The 16,313-nt window shown below is 38.6% G+C and overlaps 1 protein-coding gene across 1 annotated transcript in view; it reads left to right on the forward strand.

Annotated features, from left to right (window-relative positions):
• WDR70 (WD repeat domain 70) overlaps window positions 1-16,313 on the forward strand; it is a 353,255-nt gene that overhangs the window by 160,703 nt on the left and 176,239 nt on the right. The gene's annotated exons all lie outside the window — the stretch shown is intronic.

The raw sequence follows: 16,313 nt of genomic DNA on the forward strand, positions 1-16,313 counted from the left end.
TAGGGAAGTTCTCTGCTATAATTTGCTCCAATATACCTTCTGCCCCTCTCTCTCTTTCTTCTTCTTCTGGGATCCCAATTATTCTAATATTGTTTTGTCTTATGGTATCACTTATCTCTCGAATTCTGCCCTTGTTATTCAGTAGTTGTTTATCTCTCTTTTTCTCAGCTTCTTTATTCTCCATCATTTGGTCTTCTATCTCACTGATTTTCTCTTCTGCCTCATTTATCCTAGCAGTTAGAGCCTCCATTTTTGATTGCACCTCATTAATAGCCTTTTTGATTTCAACTTGCTTAGATTTTAGTTCTTTTATTTCTCCAGAAAGGGTTTCTCTAATATCTTCCATGCTTTTTTAAGCCCAGCTAGTATCTTTAAAATCATCATTCTGAACTCTGGTTCCGACATCTTACTAATGTCCGTATTAGGTCCCTGGTAGTTGGTACTGCCTTTTGTTCTTTTCTTTTGAGGTGATTTTTTCCATCTTGTCATTTTGTCCAGAGGAGAACAGATGAATGAGAGAACAAAATGCTAACAGGGTAACAGCGACCCCAGGAAAATATTCACCAAACAAATCAGAAGAGACCTGAAACCGGGGGAAAAGAAAGGGAAAGAAAGAAAAAAGAAAAAGAATATGATCGAATATGATCAGACTGGTGGATAGATCAGTGCTACACACTAGATTTTGGGTGTATTTTGGTCTGTTAGAAGAAACTGCCTCCCAAAATTTTAAAGAAAGAAAAACTTATATATGTACAAAAATAAGGGTAATACATAGGGATGGAATATGACTGTAAAGATGAATATTATAAAAGATTTTATAAAAGGAATTGATAAGAAGTTGGTTGAAAAAAGAAAGAAGAGAAATTTAAAAAAGGGAGAAAATGTGATCAGGCAGGAGACTAGAACAAAGCCATACACTAGAGATTTAGGGTATATTTTTGGTTTTTAGAAGAAACTGTATCCCAAAATTTTAAAGAGAGAACAACTTATATATATACCAAAAATAAGGTTAACTACAATGAAGGGATAGAATATGACTCTGAAAATGAAAAATAAAGAAGATTTTTGAAAAAGGGATTGATAAGATGTTGGTTGAAAAAGGGAAAAAGAAAAATTAAAAAAAGATAGGAAAAGAAAAAGAAGAAAATTTAAAAAATTAACTTTGAAAGACTAAAGAATCAGGGGGAAAAAGCCATGAATTCTATGTGCTGCATTCCCCTAGTGCTGGAGTTCTGCCGTTCTCATTGATTGGTAAACTTGGTCTTGGCTGGCTGTTCTTGCTGATTTTCTGGGGGAGGGGCCTGTTGCAGTGATTCTCAAATGTCTTTGCCAGAGGCGGAATTGCACCACCCTTGCTGGGGCCGGGCTAAGTAATCTGCTCGGGTTTGCTCTCGGGAGCTTTTGTTCCCTGCAAGCTTTCTGTACAGCTTTGGAGGACAAGAGTGAAAATGCTGGCCTCCCAATCTCCGCCCTGGAGGAGCCGAGAACTCGGGGCCCCGCTCCTCAGTGCCCCTCCAGAGAAAAGCAGTCAATCACTCCCGTCTCCCCGGTCTCCGGCCGCACTCCGTGCTCACCCGGCCTGTGACCGAGCATTTCTATCTCTGGCACACGACCCCGTGTGGAGTTTCCAAACCCAGCAGATTTCTGCGGTGCGCTCCCCTGCGGCTTCTCCCGGGGCAGGAAGGGGAGTCTCCCTGGATCTGCCGCTTGTTGGGTCCCTGCTGGAAGAGCAGTGGCCCAACTGTGTTTTGGATCACAGTTTATGGCAACCCTGAGCTGAGAGCCTGCTCCTCGGGTCCCTCTCTGCAGCTGGCTTCCCTGCTCCGATACCTGGGAGCTCTGCTGCACTCAGGCATCACCGGTCTTTCTGTGACCCCGAGGGTCCTGAGACCACAATGTCCCAGCGAGGGTCCCCCCCGCTCCCCGCTTAGCCACTGGAGCGATGTCCCTCAGTGGAGCCGACTTTTAAAAGTTCCAATTTTGTGCTATGCTGCTCTATCACTTGCCAGGAGTGGCTGATGGAGTCTTCCCCGCCTCGGTCTATCTTCCCAAATACCGCCTCGTATTCACTTCTCCACACATCCTATCTTCCAGAAAGTGGTCGCCTTTCTGTTCAGAGAGTTGCTGCTGTTCTTTTCTTCAATCTCCTTTTGAGTTCGTAGGTGTTCAGAATGGTTTGATACCTATCTAGCTGAATTCCTGGGACCCGACAAAATTTAGGCTTCTACTCCTCCGCCATCTTGCTCCTCCACATTTAGGTCTTTAATCCATTTTGAATTTATTTTTGTGTGTGGTGTAAGAAAGTGGCTCAGTTTCTTTGTTTTGCATGTAACTGTCCGGTTTTCCCAACACCATTTGTTGAAGAGACTTTTTCTCTTTGGATATTCTTTCCTGCTTTGTTGAAGATTAATTGATCATATATTTGTGGGTTTATTTCTGGGTTTTCTATTCTGTTCTATTGATCTATGTGTCTATTTTGTGCTAGTGCCATACTGTTTTGATGACTACAGCTTTGTAGTAGCTTGAAGTCTAGAATCTTGATGCCTCCAGCTTTGCTTTTCTTTTTCAAGATTGCTTTGACAATTTGGGGGTCTTTTGTTGTTCCATACAAATGTTAGGATTGTTTATTCTAGTTCTGTGAGAAATGCTCTTGGTATTTTGACAGGGATTGCATTAAATGTGTAGATTGCTTTGGGTAGTCTTGACATTTTAACAATATATGTTCTTCTAACCCATGAACATGGAATGTCTTTCTGTTTCTTTGCATCATTTTCAGTTTCTTTCATCAGAGTTACAGTTGTCAGAGTACAGGTCTTTCATCTCTTTGGTTAGGTTCATTTCTAGGTATCTTATTTTTGGTGGAATTGTAAATGGGATTGTTTTCTTAATTTCACTTTCTGCTGCTTCATTTTTCGTTTATAGAAATGCAGTGGATTTCTTTACATTGATTTTATATCCTAGGACTTTACTGAATTCGTTTATCAGTTCTAGCAGATTTTTGATGAGGCTTTAATGTTTCCCATATATAGTATCATGTCATCTGTAAATAATGAAAGGTTTACTTCTTCCCTACCAATTTGGATGCCATTTATTTCTTTTTTTTAAATCTGATTGCTGTGGCTAGGACTTCTAGTCCTATGTTGAACAAAAGTGATGAGAGTGGACATCCTTGTCTTGTTCCTGAACTTACATGGAAAGCTCTCAGTTTTTTCCCTTTAAGGATGATGTTAGCTTTGGGTTTTTCATATATGACCTTTATTATGTTGAGGTATGTTCACTCTAATCCGACTTTGTTTAGGGTTTTTATCATGAATGGGTGTTGTACTTTGTCAAATGCTTTTTCTTTGTCTATTGAAATGATCATATGGTTTTTATCCTTTCTCTTATTGATGTGATGTATCATGTTGATTGATTTGTGAATATTGAATCACCCTTGCATCCCAGGAATAAATCCCACTTGATCATGGTAAATGCTCTTTTTTTTTTTTTTTTTTTTTTAAATGTATTGTTGGATTTGGTTTGCTAGTATTTTGTTGAGAATTTTTGGATCTTTGTTCATCAGGGATATGAACCTGTAGTTCTTATTTTTTAGCGGTGTCTTTATCTGGTTTTTGTATCAGAGTAATGCTGGCCTCATAGAATGAGTTTGGGAGTTTACCTTCCTTTTCTAATTTTTGGGATAGTTTGAGAAGAATAAATGTTAACTCTCTTTTAAATGTTTGGAAGAATTCGCCTGTGAAGCCATCTTGTACTAAACTTTTGTTTGTTGGGAGGTTTCTTCTTTTTTTTTTTTTAAGATTTTATTTATTTATTTTGAGTGAGAGAGAGCACAAGCAGGGGGAGGGGCAAGGCAGAGGGAGAAGCAGGCTCCCCGCCGAGGAAGGTGCCTGATGCAGGACTCCATCCCAGGACCCTGGGATCATGACCTGAGCTGAAGGCAGACGCTTAACTGACTGAGCCACCCAGGTATCCCTGTTGGGAGTTTTTTTGATTACTGATCCAGTTTCTTTGCTGGTTATCAATCTGTTCAAATTTTCTATTTCTTCCTGTTTCAGTTTTGATAGTTTATATGTTTCTAGGAATTTATCCATTTCTTCTAGGTTGTCCCAGTTTATTTGCATGCTTTTTTCATAATATTCTCTTATAATTATTTACATTTCTGTGGTATTGGTTGTTACCTCTCGTCTCTCATTTGTGATTTTATTTATTTGAATCCTTTTTCTTTTTTTCTTGATAAGTGTGGCTAGAGATTTATCAGTTTTAATGACTTTTTCAGAATACCAACTCCTGGTTTCATTGATTTGTTGTTGTTGTTGTTGTTTTTTAGTTTCTATGTTGTTTTAGGTTTTTTGTTTGTTGTTCTTTTTCTAGCTTCTTTAGGTGTAAGGTTAGGTTGTTTATTTGAGATTTTTCTTGCTTCTTGAGATAGGCCTGTAATGCTTTAAACTTCCCTCTTAGAACTGTTTTTGCTGCATCCCAGTGTTTTTGACTGTTGTGTTTTCATTTTCATTTGTTTTCATGTAATTTTTAATTTCTTCTTTTATTTCCTGGCTGACCCATTCATTGTTTAGTAACATGTTATTTAACCTGCATGTATCTGTGGTCTTTCCAGATTTTTTCTTATGGTTGACTTCTAGTTTCATAGCGTTATGGTCAGAAAAGGTACATGGTATGACTTTGATCTTCCTGAATTTGTTGAGGCTTGTTTTGTGGACTAATATGTGATTTATTCTGGAGAATGTTCCATGTGCACATGAAAAGAATGTGTATTCTCTTTTAGAATGGAATGTTCTGAATATATCTGTTAAATCCCACTGTTCCAGTATGTCATTCAAAGCCATTGTTTCCTTGTTGATTTTCTGTTTAGATAATCTGTCCATTTATGTAAATGGGGTATTAAAGTCCCCTACTATTACTGTATTGCTATCAATTAGTTCCTTTATGTTTGTTATTAACTGTTGCATGTATTTGGGCACTCCTTTGTTGCATGCATAAGTATTTACAATTATTATATCTTCTTGTTGGATTGTCCTCTTTATTATTATATACTCTTCTTTGTCTCTTGTTTTTTTTTTTTTAAAGATTTTATTTATTTATTTATTTATTTGACAGAGAGAGAGAGGAGACAGCGAGAGAGGGAACACAAGCGGGGGGAGTGGGAGAGGGAGAGGGAGAAGCAGGCTTCCTGGCTGAGCAGGGAGCCTGATGCGGGCCTTGATCCCAGGACCCTGGGACCATGACCTGAGCCGAAGGCAGACGTTTAATGACTGAGCCACCCAGGTGCCCCCTTCTTTGTCTCTTGTTACCATTTTTGTTTTGAAGTCTGTTTTGTCTGATATAACTATTTCTTCCAGCTTTATTTTGGCATCAATTTGCATGATAGGTGTTTCTCCACCCCCTCACTTTCTATCTGCTGTGTCTTTAGGTCTAAAGTGAGTGCCTTATAGGCAGCATAGGATGGGTTGTGGGGTTTTTTTTTTTTTTTTTTTAATCCATTTTGTCACTCTATGTCTTTGGAGTGTTTAGTCCATTTACATTCAAAGTAATTTTTTTTTTTAAAGATTTTTATTTATTTGACAGGGAGAGACACAGCGAGAGAGGGAACACAAGCAGGGGGTGTGGGAAAGGGAGAAGCAGGCTTCCCACGGAGCAGGGAGCCCGATGCTGGGCTCGATCCCAGACCCTGGGATCATGACCTGAGCCTAAGGCAGACGCTTAAAGGCTGAGCCACCCAGGCACCCCTCAAAGTAATTATTAATAGATATTATTTAGTGCAATTTTATTATTTGTTTTGTGGTTGGTTTTGATGAATTTCTCAGATCCTTTTTTGTCTTTCCCTCTTTCATGGCTTCCTGATTTAATTCTTTAGTAATATATTTTGATTTCTTTCTCTTTATTCTTTGCATATTTATTAATGGTTTTTGATATATGGTTACCATTAGGTTTGTATATAACATCTGGGCAAATAGCAGACTATATTAAGTTGATGGTCATTTTAAGTTTGAACCCATTCTTTACTACTCTTCTCCCTGTTTAGTTTTTATTTGTCTGGAAAACCCTTTATCTCTCCTTCTATCCTGATAGCCTTGCTGGAGAGAGTACTTTTGGCTGCAATTTTTCCCATGCAGCACTTTGAATAGATCATGCCACTCTTTTCCGACTTGAAGAGTTTCTGCTGAAATATTTCCTGCTAGCCTTATGGGTTTTCCCTTGTAAGTTACTGTCTTCTTTTTTCTTGTTGCTTTAAAGTTTTTTTCTTTTTCACTATATTTTGCCAATTTAATTTTAATATGTCTTGGTGTGGGTCCAGTTATTTTGATTTTGCTGGGAGTTCTCTGTGCCTCCTCAATCTGGATATCTGTTTCTTTCCACAGATTAGGGAGGTTTTCTGCTATTATTTCTTCAAATAAATCTTCTGCCTCCTTTTTCTTTTGGGACTCCTATAATATGAATGTCATTACATTTGTTGGAGTCACTGAGTTTTCTAAGTCCATTCTCGTTTTTCATAATTCTTTTTTCTCTTTTTTGTTCAGGTTGATTACTTTCGAGTACTGTCTTTTAGGTCAATAATTAATTCTTCTGCTTCTTGCATCCTGTTGTTCTTTCCATCGAGGTTGTTTCTTCATTTGTTATATCTTTTATCTCTGCTATGTTATTCCTTATCGCCTTGTTAAAGGTCTCTTTCATGTCTTTCACTCTTTTCTCAAGTACAGTGAGTATCCTTGTGATCATTACTTTAAATTCTCCAGCAGGCATGTTATTTCTATCTGTTTCACTTAGATCTCTTTCCATGGCCTTGTGCTGTTTTTTCATTTGGGATGAATTTCTCTGTCTTCTCACTTTTTTAAGCCTCTGTGCCTGTTTCTGTGTATTAGGAAAGTCAGCTATGTCTCCTCTTCTTGTGGGTAATGCTCTTATGAAAGTCCTGTAGTGCCCTGCCTTGTGGTGTCCGCTGTTCCCCAGGGCCTGGTGTTTCCGAGAGTGTCCCCAGTGTGTGCTGTGTGTGCTCTGCTGTTTTGTCCTGGCCACTTTATCTTTTAGGCCAGGTGTCTGTAGGGACTGTCTTTGCCTGTTGTGGGCAGTATTTGGTCCCTGGCATGTTTTTACTAGGTGTGCTCTGGTCTGTTTATGAAATGAAACCTGTTGCCACCTCCATAAGAACCAAAGCTCCAGAAAACTCTCTGTGGGGAGATGTGGTCTGGGCAGGGGTTTGAGCTTGTCTTCTGGGGAGGAAGAAGCCCTCCACACTGGGATTGAGGCAAACGTTACTGGGAGGGGTGGTTCCACAGGAGTATGTGAGTGGGGCTTGGTGTAAGCAAGTTAGATAGCAAGTGTCAGCACTGCAGTGGTTCTTGCAGGTAGCCCTGTGCTTATATTGAGGAGCAGGGGAGGCAAATGGCCAGTTCCTTTGTTCTCAGGGGCATCTTCATGTTGCCTCTCTGGGACATGCTCTGAGAGAGCAAATAACCTCCCCACTGTGTGGCCCAGATACGTTTGAGATCGCTGTTTCCACACTGATCTTCCTAGGCTTTTTGCCTGCCTTTTCTTCAAGAGCAGTCCCACTACCCTCTGAGCTCTCCCAGAGGCAAGCACGCTGACCTTTAAAACTCCAGGCTTTATGCTAAGTGAAATAAGTCAGTCAGAGAAAGACAAGTATCATATGATTTCACTCATTTGTGGAATTTAAGAAACAAAACAGATGAATATAGGGGAAAGGAAGGAAAAAATAAAATAAGATAAAAACAGAGAGGGAGGCAAACCATAAGAGACTCTGAACTATAGAGAACAAGCTGAGGGTTGCTGGAGGGGAAGTAGGTAGGGAGATGGGCTCAATGAATGATGGATATTAAGGAGGACATTTGTTGGGATAAGCACTGGGTGTTATATGTAAGTGATGAATCAGTAAATTCTGCTCCTGAAACCAATATGTTAACTAACTTGAATTTAAATAAAATAAAAATATTATAGAAAAAATTAATAAAAATTAAAAAAAAATAAAACAAACAAAAAAAAAGAAAAGAAAAAAAACTTCAGGCTTTAAGCCCCATTGGTTGCAAGAACTCATGACATTTGGGCCCTCTTGCTTTCCAAGCCAGTTGCTATAGGGATTCGTATTCACCATGTGCTCTGCTTTGTCCTAATTTGTTTCTTGCCTTTCTCCATGCCTGTGACTCCTTCTCCACCGCAGTGGCCACCATCTGGTTCTCCCTCAAACCCTTTCTCTGCACTTCCTGCTTTCTTCAGTGTGGCTTCTTCTCTACCTTTATTTGTGATGTTTGTTGTGCCAGTCTTCAGGTCAATTTCTGGTGTATTTAGGATGATTTGATAGTTATCTAGTTGTATTCATGGGACGAGGGAAGCCTAGAGTCCTACTCCTACTCTGCTGCCTTCTTCCCCATCCTGTGTGTGTTTTTTAAATTTAATGATTTAGATACAACATTTTGTGTAATTAAAGGCCATAAATTTAGTAAATTTATTTGAACTCATTTGCACAGCACAGCTCTAATGCTAGCAACACAAAGATGTACAGAACTGGACTTTGTCCTCATAGAGGTCACAGTCTAATATTGGAGAGAAAAATGTGCATTGTAAAATATGTGATATGACATCTTTTATGCGAGAAGTGTAATAGACTCAACCCTATAGAAACATAGAAAAGTGATAAATTAAGCCTGGAGAAGTGAGGAGATGTTCCCACAGGTGGGCCCTGACCTGAATCTGACCCATGTCTCTTCGACATATTGTATTTTCATTTAAATAGCATATTTGAAGTTTTAATTTCCTTGCAGAGTCTTAACCTGATTTGCCATTAAATTGTTTCTCTACTTCCTAGTGTGTTTCTCCTAATTCTGTGTCCCTTGAAGGCACACCACAAAGAGATATTGAAATGAAGGAACAAACAAATGAGTTAGTGTATGTAACTAGGCTAACAGCTTCACAAGGAAATGGATGTTTGTTTTATTCAGTGCTGTATTTCTAGCACTTAGAGCATTACTTGGCCTATCTTTTTGATTGGAAGGAAAAGAGGGAGAAGAAAGGAAGGAAATTTTTAAATACATTCACTTCTGGAAGGGCAAAGAAAAGAAAACAGACCAAAAAAAAAAATCTAACTCTGACAACAATTTTGGAAAAATTAAACATTTAGAGTAGTCAGAGATTTGATTATAGTCTGAAGAAAATTTGAATTTCAGTGTATCAACTCTTATCTGTTTCATTACTGTGCATAATCCAACATGGTATCATTTTCTGTCTTACAGCTTTCAATAGGCTGGGCACCCACAATGGAATTTTATGATAGACAGCAGCTGTAAAAAACAAGAAGTCCCTCAAACATATTAAGTACATTTTTCTTTAGAACATCATCTCTGCTTTGTCTTCATAAGTTTCTTCTCTTCATTTCCTTAACACACCATTTAAATTTTGCTGTCTTAAGATTGTCCAATAATGTACTTAAAAATTATTGGATATTATTCTCTTACAGATTCTTTAGAGGTCGTAGTTTTCTTACTGTAAAAACATTTGCATCTCAGAAATTAGTATCTTATCTGTTGTTTGCCCAAGACAATATAGAACTTCTTAATGGTATGGAATTAAAGTATCTGTAGGAATTCAAATAATCCGGATGTCAACATGTGTAATAATGAAACTGCTTTATAATTTTATCTATTTAACAAATTCACTACATTTTTTTGTTTTTTACTGCCCTGTTTTTAATTTTCCACTCACCACATGTGCATCAAATTAAGATAGTTTATTTAGACGCTGTATTGCCAAGCAGTTATGGAAAGCTTCTTTGGCTTAGATTTTGAATTTTTTCCTCCTTTGTCTTTGGCCAACGCTCAGCCCCTTTGGTGTCTCATCTGCTTACCACACGACAGCTATGGCACATTTCCATTCATCTGGGTCAGAAAATAAAGAGACCTTTATGTCAGCCTGAATATTACCTGCCATTGCTGTGGGTTTGGTAAAGCTAAAACCAGGAAACTTATTTTTGTTTTTCCCAGGAATTGATGCAATTTATCCCATTTCTGTGAATTTGTACCTTCTTTTTGAAATATCCCTCATTGAATTCCAGAAGTTATTTAACTTTCAGAACATATAAGCATTCACCTCAAAGGAGTAGCATATTGCTATATTCCCCCATTACTTTATCACTTTTCGTGTTAAATGCACAGATTTATCTCTATCTTTATCATTGCAGGGATTTGTTTTGCTTTTTGATTGATGGCTCTTGGTTCAGCTTTCCTTTGAGAGTCTAAACTGGTATAGGGCAGTTTCTACTTTTGGAAGTCCAAAGAATTAATTTTTCTCCTGACTTGGTAGCCAGTATACCCATGAATTAGGAAAAGTGACTTTTTTTTTTTTGACCGAAGTTATCACCGGTTCAAAAACAGCACTATTTATTTTTTCTGCCGGTTTGTTAATTTGTTTATTTTTATGCATCTTGTCTCATCCCAAAAAAGAATTTGAAGAAGCTCAAAATAGTAATAGTAACACAACACTATAAAAAAATGCAGCACCCAGGCCATGGGAAAGTAGGGGTGAAGGGATAAAGTTAGTTCATAGAAGATTATTAGCAGAAGGTTTTGCTCCCCAGTAGACAAAGTTAGGTTGTAGATTCAGCTCTAAACTTACTAGTGGCCAGAGCAAAGATGTATACATGCTCAGTTAAAAGAGTCCCAGGATACCCAAGATGAAAACATAGAGCTTTTCCTTTCAAGAGTGTATAAAAGAAAATTGTTTCCTAGAGATCCTCATATAGAGGACAGTGGGTGATATAGACAATATCCTTACAATAAATACTGTAGTAAATTTATTTTTTTAAAGATTTATTTATTTATTTGACAGAGAGAGACACAGCGAGAGAGGGAACACAAGCAGGGGGAGTGGGAGAGGGAGAAGCAGGCTTCCCGCTGAGCAGGGAGCCCGATGCGGGGCTCGATCCCAGGACCCTGGGATCATGACCTGAGCCAAAGGCAGACGCCCAACGACTGAGCCACCCGGGCGCCCCTGTAGTAAATTTATAATAATTGGTCATATACCGTGTGCAAAGCACTGCACTAAGTGCTTTTTATGTATATTTTGTCATCCAATTCCTTAAAATAACTCTGTGAAGTATTATTTTCAGATTGGGAAGCTGAAGCTCTGACAGGTTAAGTGACTTATACAAGAACACATGGTAAGTGAGGAGAAAGGATTTAAAAACAGGCAAATCTGACTTCATCGTTCTCTCTTAATCATTTTTCTGTATTGTATTCCTGTTACTTTTTTTTGTTGCACCTGACAATATAAGTCAAGCACTGAGAAATGTAATTCAGGAGAAGACATTCTAAGAGAGGGTCAAAGAAATGCAGTCTAAATATACATTCAGTTCTCTGAAGGTCTTACTTGGGCCAGTGTAAATTTTAGATTACCTAGAGCTGCATTCTTAACCTTTGTTGTATCTCTTTGATGATCTAGGGGGCAACTACAGACATTTTCTGCAAAAAGTACAAATAAATACTATTTTAGGCAACTGAGTACCCTCCCCTCCCCCTCCCCTCAAAAAGAAAAAAAAAATCCTCAAAGAACTATCTGTATATCTACAGTTGAGTAGCAGAGATTCCAAGGCAATAAACTGATATTTCACTAGAGGTGGTATTTCTTTCTTTCTTTTTTTAAGATTTTATTTATTTTATTTGAGAGTGAGAGAGACACCACACGCGCGTGAACAGAGTCTGGGGGAGAGTCAGAAGGAGAAGCAGACTCCCTGTAGAGCAGGGAGCCCTATGTAGGGCTCTATCCCAGGGTCCTGGGATCATGACCTGAGCTGAAGGCAGACACTTGAGTAACTGAGCCACCCTGGCGCCCTACTAGAGGAGATATTTCATTAGATTCCAAATCCTGGATCTCACAGTACTTTAGACAACTCCTGGTGGGGGAAGTGTATGAAAACTTTTGTTTATTTAAATGTACTAAAGCAGTGTCTGCCTTACTAAGATATTTAACCTTTGATGGTGTTTTCAGTTATATGATGGGTCATTTTTGCAGTTGTATTCTGGTCCTCATTTCTCCTAGAGTAAATTTAAGTTTTGTGTTGACCACTAATTAGCAGTAGGGGTGGGTGAAAGCCAAAGAATGAAATCAAACCTTTTAATTTTTTTTTTTTTTTTTTTGAGAGAGAAAGAAAGAGCACATGTGTGCAAGTCAGGGAAGGCGGGGCAGAGGGAGATAGAGAATCTTAAGCAGGCTCCGTGCCCAGTGCAGAGCCCAACACGGGGCTCAGTCTCACAACCCTGAGGTCATGACCTGAGCTGAAATATAAGAGACAGACACTTAACCGACTGAGTCACCCAAGCGCCCCTAACCTTTTAATATTTTAGGGAGACATGTAATGAGTGTTTCAGGGAAATTAGACTAACGGTATTGTAAATCGTATTTTTCAAAGTTGCTGTATCAGACATCAAGCCATATAACCCTGGAATACTCTGTTTACTTAGTAGTGTCTGGTCCAATTTTATACAATAATTATTCAACCAGAGGTCTACACACAATTATCCTTTAATTAAGGATATTAATTATTAATTAACTAATAAGCAGGTTGACCTGGATTAGAATCCTAACTCTTTCAGTGACTGTGTGATCATGGTGAAATTACACAACTTTTCACACCTTATGCATGAAATGAGAATGATAAAGGTATCTACTTCAATGTTGAGTTTAAAATGAGATAAAAAGCCCTTAGCATAGTGGGCTGGTATAATATAAACAGAATACGTGTTTAGCTTTTATGAATATCAGTATATTTAATGGTAATATCCAGACAGGGAACATCTCTTTATTTTGTCTCTTTATGTAGCCATAAGGGCCAGAGAGCATTTGGAGAGTTTGCAGAGTTTCAACCTCTGTTTTCAGCATGGGCTGTCCTTGTGTGTAACACTTCTTGACCATTTTCTTAAATGACTTGTTTCTGAAGGCAAAATGCTACATGGGTGGTTTCCCCTGCTCTGTTGATCTTCGTAGTTCATAGCCTCTGTGCAAGGTTTTAAACTGTGTGGTGAGTTTTAAAACTTTTCCTGGATTCACCCTGTTTATTTCCCCATTTAACTCTGTGTATCAGCTGCTGCTCATTCTTCTACATGCTGTTCCTCCTCCTCTACATGCAGATATTTTTTAAGAGTGTCTGACAGAGCTTACTGAGGAGGAAAATGCCTGGCTTATGAACAGATGTGTCGTAGGCCGTGGTGGGGGTGGATGGGAAAGTGAGGGTTGGGGCACTGAAGCAATTAAAATAAATCCTTTACCCTTCTATCCTTTGAAAATGTTTTCTCATTGATTATCTTCATTGGAAGAGAAAAGTTGGAATTTATTTTGTTAAATAGTGCTCTATTTCTGTAACATACTTTACAATAATGAGACTTTCAAATCACTGCTTATTCATAAAGGATGCAAAATACAGATAATATTCAGCTTTATTTTGCATTAGTTTTATAGATATGGAAATTTTACAGTATTCTTTGTTAAGCAGAAGTATTTCTTGCACCATCAGTATCAATCCAAAATTGTTGTGACCTTACCTGTTTTCATGGGTTCGTGTAGACAAGACTATGAAACATGAATAGGCAGTAGTTGATTATTCTGCTTTTCTGAATATTGACATAAATTATTACTAATCTTTTGTGCTTTGGTTTTGCTCTGTCAAATACAGATTATAATAATAGTTTCTTCATAATAGAGTTGTGAGGATTAAATGATAAACTGCTTACAACAGTGCTTACTTCATTTGAAGCATGTAAATGTGAGCTCTCAAGGTTATTAGTCCAAATCTTAGCTTTTATTCAGATTATTAGTTCAGTGTTCTAAATTATCAAACACTTTTTGGCATTCATAATTTCTGGAAATAATCCTCCAAGTACAAGAATTCTGTTAGGATTATTTGTTAGAGATATTTTAAAGGTTCACTATTTTTAGTGTAAACTTCTAAAGTAACTGACTTCACTACTTAACTCTACAACTTGATTAAGCATTGTTTAACTTTTCAGTCAGGAAAAAAACATCCATTCTCTTTCAAAAGAAGAATATTTATCTCATTTTCAAATTTGCACTGAATCACTCTTTGGCACATAAAATTTTATCTTTAGAATCTGTTTTGCAGATGTGCAGTCTGCTGCTTTAAAACTTGGTTGGTTGAGTGACTACTTTGTATATCTATTGTATTTCAGAGTTATTTTTAAAAATAAAGAAAAATGGCTCCATATTTTCAGTGGCTTGTTGGAAAGCCTGCCTCCACCTGCTAATGTCCAGGGAGAAGTTGGTCCAGAAATACTGTTGTCCCCTGGCAGTAGTTGGGTAAAGGGTGGGTGGGGGCAGATTTCTGTAGGATTTGTCATATCTACTTTATCCTGTGCTGACTACCACATCTATCTCTCCTCTTTCTCCCTATCTCTCCATTCTCCACCTCCACCCACTGTACTCTCTCTTGCTATTGTCAGACAAGAGGTAGTAATTATTTCTTAACATAAATTAAACAGTCATCTATAATTATAGTCACACTTCATTTTTCTTCTCATTTTAAGGCCAAATCTACATGTGATTTCTTTTCGTGATACTTGTTATAAAACGAGTGATTAATTACTGGACTAGCGCTGAATGACTACCTTTATGCCCCAGGTGGGTTCAATGTGAATTTTCTGCTTCTGAATCAAGTACATAGAAATGCAGTTGGAAAGTTAGAGAATTCTACTGTCTATTCTCAGTGCCCTCTCTGAGAGTTGGAATCCATCAATGACCTCTTTATGTTCATTTCAAGTTGGTCAGAAATATATACTATTAGAAGCTCTGGATCTTTACTAATTTAATTTCATTTTTTTGTGTCTTCTTCAGTTTTCGATTTATGTTAATGATATTCTCCGTTGTTCGGGACATTTGTCAGTGACAGTGACTTCATACTTTCTTGGCTCTATACTTTGCAGCCACGGATCAAGCCCTGTTATTAGAGCACCAGTCCAGGCTGACTTTGGGGCACCACACTTGCCCAGGAGGGGAGTTCAGGCCTGCCCTTCATGATCCTAAACCCCTTATTGGTGTTGACTCTGTTGTTTCCCAGTTTCCAGTATATTGGTGTACTCCCTAACCGGGTTTGCAGTCCTAGGCTTTCCATCCTCATCTCTAGACATGTGTGCAACCCTCCTCCCCTTCCCTACCTCACCCTCATACACACACTGTAACTATAATCAGACTGTGCACCATTCCTTTCAAGGCCTTTGCTCATGGTATTTCTTCAGCCATAAATTCCCTCTCTCAAATCTACCCCACAAGCCCTTCTCATTTAGGAGCCAAATGAAATGTTGTATTTTCTCCTCAGCCTCTCTTCCTCAGTTCTATTCCTTTTTATCCTGGCCAGGTTTTATTGATTCTTATCTGTATTTAAATAGCATATTATGCAGGAGCACTCTTCACCAGCTGTCTTTTCCTTATCACTCCCACTCCTAATTTCCATAGCATTCTGACTGCCCCCATCATTCTACTGAAATTTCTCTTGCAGACCTCATCTATGACCTTTACCTGTTAATTCTAATGAAGGCTTTTCACTCCTTGTTTTACTCAGTATCTCTTTGGAATTGACACTCTTGATCACACCTTCCTTTTGAACTTTCTCCTTCAGCTTTTCTTTTTTTTTTTTTTTTTAAGATTTTCTTTATTTATTTGACAGAGAGAGACACAGCGAGAGAGGGAACACAAGCAGGGGGAGTGGGAGAGGGAGAAGCAGGCTTCCCACTGAGCAGGGAGCCCGATGTGGGGCTCGATCCCAGGACCCTGGGATCATGACCTGAGCTGAAGGCAGACGCTTAACGACTGAGCCACCCAGGCGCCCCTCCTTCAGCTTTTCTAACACTATCCTCTCTGTCTCTCATACTTTCTTGTCTCCCATTTCACTTCTTTTCCTTTTTGCTGCCTATTCCTTCAGGATCTGTTCCATGGGAGTCTGCCTTCTCCCACAAATGTATCTCTGTCTACATTCTAATGACACCTAATTGTGTTCCTTTCACACGTCCTGTACAAGATTCTCCACCTGGCTGTCACATAAGTATTTCAACTTTAACTTGTTCTTACCTCCTTTAATATTATTATTTTCTGTTTTATACCACCCTTCCACAACCCTGCCTCACTGAATGAATAGTGCTCCCCCCTAGCCCTCTTCAGAGTTTTCTTTACACCTTCCACACCCTTTGCCTTAGCCCAGGCCCTGATCATCTCTCACCTGGGCTACACAGTACAGACCTGTCCCTTCCAAGCAGTCTTGCCCACTGCCACATGAGTGGTTTTCTAAAACA

This window comes from Phoca vitulina, unplaced genomic scaffold (assembly GCF_004348235.1).
Source record: "Phoca vitulina isolate PV1807 unplaced genomic scaffold, GSC_HSeal_1.0 scaffold17, whole genome shotgun sequence".
NCBI lineage: Eukaryota > Metazoa > Chordata > Mammalia > Carnivora > Phocidae > Phoca > Phoca vitulina.